Source organism: Hibiscus syriacus, unplaced genomic scaffold (genome assembly GCF_006381635.1).
Source record: "Hibiscus syriacus cultivar Baekdansim isolate YM2019G1 unplaced genomic scaffold, ASM638163v2 tig00110929_pilon, whole genome shotgun sequence".
Classification (NCBI taxonomy): Eukaryota; Viridiplantae; Streptophyta; class Magnoliopsida; order Malvales; family Malvaceae; genus Hibiscus; species Hibiscus syriacus.
The window spans coordinates 427,040-433,065 of NW_024062916.1; the positions used below are offsets into that span (position 1 = coordinate 427,040).

The 6,026-nt window shown below is 31.8% G+C and overlaps 2 pseudogenes; one reads left to right on the top strand and one right to left on the bottom strand.

Annotated features, from left to right (window-relative positions):
- Window positions 1–1,766, top strand: LOC120146506 (annotated as a pseudogene).
- Window positions 1,767–2,514: 748 nt separating this feature from the next.
- LOC120146505 lies at window positions 2,515–4,771 on the bottom strand (annotated as a pseudogene).
- Window positions 4,772–6,026: the final 1,255 nt, after the last annotated feature.

A 6,026-nucleotide genomic window follows, 5' to 3' on the forward strand; every position in this document is an offset into this window, starting at 1 on the left:
CAGCTATCACTCTAGAAGAAAATAGCAGCAGCAGCAGGAGAAGAAGAAGAAATGCCGACCTTGAATTTGTACACAAACTTACCTGTGGACGCAGTCACCACCTCTGACATCCTCAAGGACGCCTCCAAAGCCGTTGCTAAATCATCGGCAAACCTGAATCCGTTTGTTCTTATCTACTCTTTTCCTTTTTTGGTCTATTATAATTTTAATGCCTTTATTTTCATTTACTTATTTTCTTTTGGGGATAAAATGGGTTAACAGTACGTCATGATTTTGGTCAATGGCGGAGTTCCCATGGCATTTGCTGGGACGGAAGCCCCCGCTGCGTATGGAGAATTGATTTCTATTGGTGGACTTGGACCTTCTGTTAATTCCAAACTCAGTTCAACCATCGCTGATGTTCTTCACACCAAGCTCTCAATTGATAGCTCTCGCTTCTACATCAAATTCTATGATGTTCAGGTCCTTTCTTCCCTCTGCTTTTACTCTATTCATTCCATACTATTCCTGGATTATTTGCTCCTTTTCTCAGTTTATCTTTTGGGAGGAAAATGGGCTTTTTGTGTGTGGAAATTTTAGTAGAGAATTCTCGAATTTTGCTGTGTTTCTGTTGAATGCTTGAAACATTTTTTATGGAGATACACATAAGAAGTATCCCAATTCTTCTGAACTTAATTTGAACTCAACCTTAGCCAAAATATTATTGTTGCCAACATTTATTCATAGGAACAAGGAGAAATGAACTGTCTGTACAAGCAAAAGGGTAACCCTTGGTTTTGGGTTCAAAGAGACGAAGCAATAACGTAATAGTTTGAATTTGTTTTTCATGTACAAACTAAATGTAATCATTTTGGCAGTTCTTAATTGTATTGTCAAATTCTTGTTTGCAACTGAGTGAAGTATCTAACTTGCTTTTCTATAACTTTTGTGTGGATAATTTACTATGATTTTACATTACCACTTGAAGTCACTGTTATAAAACTTGGATTGACCTTGTAGTTGAACCATTCTATCGAGCTCTTCCTTTTCACTGATCTCATTCTAGAGGAAACCCCATTTCATTTTAATGTGAGAAAGGATGATTTTTTTTCTTCAAAATATAAATGATTTTAATGTGCACAAGTCTATTGAGACTTTATTCTTGTTTGCTCAAAGTTGATTCCTTGGTGTAGTTTCATCTGTAGATGACTGCGGTGGTAGAAGCTTTGTATGAAATATCCAGATATATATATATATGACTTCTGTTGACGTTGAATCATTTTCGAATCTTCAACACAATCTTATTTTATATATACCAATAGGAAGACATATCATTCGCCTACTTCCGTGTTTTTTTCGTTTTCTAACATATGTTTTTATGTGCTGCATCTAAAGAACCATATTGTATCTTCAGGTCATTGAAACATAGCAATGCAATTGGACTTGCATTTATATCATGACTATCAGTAACTTGCATGAAACGAGCTTGGCTTTTGTTGGATGTAGTTAGCAGTGCTCCGAAATACAATTGTCATTCAATTGATCCTTCACTTCTAGTAACTCAGCTTGATGTTTGTTTTGTGTTTTTTTATTGATGCAGCGGTCGTTCTTTGGATTTAACGGTTCGACTTTCTGATGAGTTGTTGAAACGAACAGAATGAATATCGAAGTTCAAGCCAGAATCATATGTGGAGGATTTTTTTTTTTTAAATATCGATTGAAGACTTCTTGAGTAACTCAATTGTATTACCATGGAAAACATTTGCAAGTTGAATCAGTTGTGTTCCGCTTAGATTTGTTTGTTGGCTGGGCCGGGGCATGACATGATGTTTTTACTCTAATAACATTTTAGAGTAATAATTTGTTATAAATCAGCATCGTGCCATATTGACATTTTATTACTCTAATAACGACTACTAATGGTAGAATGGCTAATTTGCTATAAATCAATAATACTAGTTACCAAATCTTTATTTTTAAAAGATTGATAGGGAAAAAATTACTTAAACATCAATAACCAAGGTTAAACACATATACCAAATAATTAGAAAATAATGAGCAAAGATAATACGAAGAAAAAATTGGCCACAAATCTTGAGTTCAAATTTAAGATAATTTTAACCGAATCAAACTCAATTAACTCGGAATCTCATTTACATCCACAACGAGACAACTCGATGAAATGATGACCAAGGTCAAACACATGATTGATGATATTAAATTCTATTATTCGTATTATATGTAATTGCTTTCAGACTCTTCACAAAGGTTAGTAGAGAACCTGCTCTGCGAGAAGACTTGATTCTATATTAGTTTGAATGACACTGTATTTAATATTATAGGAGATACAAATTGCTATAGAAATAAGCAAAACTTCAATGAAGTTCAAAATTTCCCTTAGGGAAACAACCCCGCAAAAGTTTTTTAAAGCTTAATCCCCCATTGACTAAGTTTAATCCACCTCCGGCCGACCTGCTCAAAGAAACATTCATGTAGTTAGTAACTCATCAAAATTTGAAGCCCTTCATCTAAGTCTTAAGAACCGCAAGAGAATTGACCACCAGACTTGGAGTCTTTGCTCAATTTTTCCCAGCCTGCTTTGCTGATGCGGTATCGCTGTATGACCACCCTTCCTACCATCTGGTACAATTACAAGCAACTTTAATCAAGAAATCATAAAACATGAATAGGTCAATCCTGGAACAAGAGTATGCAGCCGATATAAAGTGTGGAATAAATGACACATGATACTGCAGATTTTCAAGTGTACAACAAGAATGACCTGTCTTCTGGGGTGTAACTGCAGATTTAGCCTTTTTTGAAGAAGCAGGGGTTGCAGTTTCCACAGGTCTCTTCTTGCTTGACTCAACCTTGAAAAGAAGAAACATGAATTACAACAATTGAATCAGGTCAGATTTAACAATCCAAAAGATCATCTGCTATCTTCTATCAAAGATACCTTCTTAGGTGTCTCTTCATCCTCATCATCTGAACTTCTATCCATGGACATCTGTTCATATAAATAAATAAATAAATCAAGACCAATGATAATACGAAGAAAGAAACGGCCACAAAAAAGTTAAAAACTCAAAAACCAAGGAGACCAGATATTAGAATCAGGACCAAAGAACATTGAAGATAAATAAAAATGATGCATTATCAGCAAAATGAATAAATTGAAAATTTTGGCCGAGTTATGAAAAAACCTCATCAGACTCATCTTCATCCTCAGAATCATCTTCTTCATCAGAACTACTTTCATCCTAAGAATCATCTTCATCGGAACTACTTTCATCCTAGAATCATCTTCTTCATCATAACTACTTTCATCCTAGAATCATCTTCTTCATCATAACTACTTTCATCCTCAGAATCATAGTCATCGTCCTCAGTTTTCTTGCTAGGTTCTGCTATCTTGACAGCTTTATTAACAACCTCTGGTTTCCCAGCATTAGCCTTGGAGGTTTTTGCATCTGTCTTGGCATTCCCTGGAGCCTGTGAAAAATCGTTAAACAGATGAAATATGAAATAATCAAATCTTCAACCATTAATATAATCTCAGTAGAAAGAGAAATTACCATTTTCTGCAGCAACCAGAGGATTCTCCTCCTCCTCCTCAATACTTTCTTAATCACTATATATACCTGTAAATAAGAATAACAAACATGAGAAATAATTTACCAAAATAGAAAAAAAGTAGGACAAATTTTATTCGTGGCCTCACCAAAATCATCAGTGGTGACAGAAGAGATCATGAGAAGTCAAGGAAGTACAAGATTGAACAAGAACATTTCATATCTATTTAAAAAAACATGGTAATTAAGAAAATAGGTAAACTAATTCCAATTAATAAAAGGATATCCTTCCTCTGGAACATAAGTTTTGTGACCGAGGAAATAGACACTCCCATTTTTCCAGTTGTGTGAAAGCTCAAACTTTTGGTCAAATACTAGATGAAAAGATAATTGGGGCAATTCTGATGGGAAAGTGTTCCGAGAACAGGCTTCTTCCCATTAGCATTCACATAGAGTGGAACAGATTCTGCCTTGTTCTTTGACTCACCAAGTGATGCCTAAAACAAAAGAGACATTAAAAACAAGAAAAATCAAGCATAAGTATGATTATCTACTTCATTAACTTCAAACCTGGGAAAGATGGATGACATAACCAGCACCAGGGTCTGCTTTGATCGGCTGTCCAGCCTTAACTTCAATACCTAATAGTAACACAAAAGGTGATCAAATTCATTTGTTCAAAATTAAAAAAAAAAAACAAAAAACAAAATATCAGCAAATGTAGAGGTCTTCAAACATTCTATAAAAATACAGAAGTACATTGACATTCTAAACAAGCTTCCATTCAATGACAATGAGATGAAGTGAACCTGAAACACTTTAACATGCATGTGTGAAATCATACTAATAAGCAAAACTAGTGATACGAGAAAATACTAAAACTCTTTTCAAAAATAATATTACTATCATGTATTGACGGTAAAAATGAGAAAAAAATCCAATTAAAAACAAGATCAAAGCTTCCAAAAAAATAACTATTAGCTTCTAAAAGCAGAAGAAATGTAAACAAGCAAAATTAATAAGAAATAACAATGTACAAATAAAAACAAATGAAAGAGAGAGGAGCTTATCCCAGAACTCCATAGAGAAGAGGCTTAGGGTTTTGGTAGGAGGAGATACGCTACAATAGAAACAGAGTAAAACTCTTTCCGAAGAGGCGGACAAGAGGTGGTCGCTGAGATGAATTTATAAGCAAATTGCCGCCCGATTGTGATTATTCAATTTCTAGGATTTCGCATATGTTTGGGGGTGAGTTTAATGATAAATAAATTATTATTATTTATTAAGATTTTGGATTCGAATATTAAAAATGTAAGGATATAAATATTTAATATCAAATGATTTAAAATTATCTTTGGACATATAATATCTTCTATTTACTTCATATTATAAAAAAAATAATTAAACGATCAAAACAGAATAAAAATAATAATTGAGATATTGAACGTGTAGTTTATCCTTTCATTAATGTAATGCATTGTAAAACTAAAATTGCTCATGAGAAAACTAGACTTTTCTTTTCGAACAATTCTTACGCGATAGAAGAATTTTTTTTATACTCTTAATGAGTATTGAATTCATAATTTAAAAAAGATAATATATCAATTAAAAACTTTTAATTACCATCTTTAAAGATTATTGACCAAATTAATACCTTTTAAATTTCGATCACAAATTATTACCTTTTAAATTTCGATCACAAATTATTACCAACTAATCAAGCAAATATATATTAATCATTTACATATTTATCTAATTGATAAAATTAATGTATGATGACCTTGGCCTTGAATACCTATTTGACATCGGTAAAAAACGAAGTTATTTGTTAGGTAAGAGAAGTTGTAGCCTCTAGGGATGAACCCATGTTATAAATGAGAGTAAGGGTGATTAATGAGTTTAGACGTTCGTGAGTTATTTAAATTTGATTTGATTAAATATGATTAATATTTGATTTAGATTGATTCAATTTGAATTCAAGTTTGATTTGAGACAAATTTTTCGATGATTGGCCAAGAATGTTACGTTGGAAAAAAAATAAATTTTATTGATAAATTTAATATTTAAATTAAATTCATGTTCCTTTTGAATTACAACTTAATATATATTTTAATTTGAATACTAGTAGGATAATTATTCTTTGAATATGTCAAATTAAAAATGTATTTGTTACCTACATAACTTTGAATATTAAAGATAATTATATTTTTTTTGAATATTTCAAATTAAAATAATATCTATTTAAGTTTGAATAGTAAAAGATAACTTTATCTTTTGAATATTTTAAATTAAAATATATTATTATCTGTTTAAATTTGAATATTAAAATATATGTAGATAGAGTAAATCTCTCTTAAAAATCTCCTATAAATACTAAGTTAACCTGCTAAGTTATTCACGAGTTTATTAAGTTTTATATCTCAAAAGTAGAGAAGTTTTTTGCTGTTGTAGTTGATCATCCAGTTGTTGTAT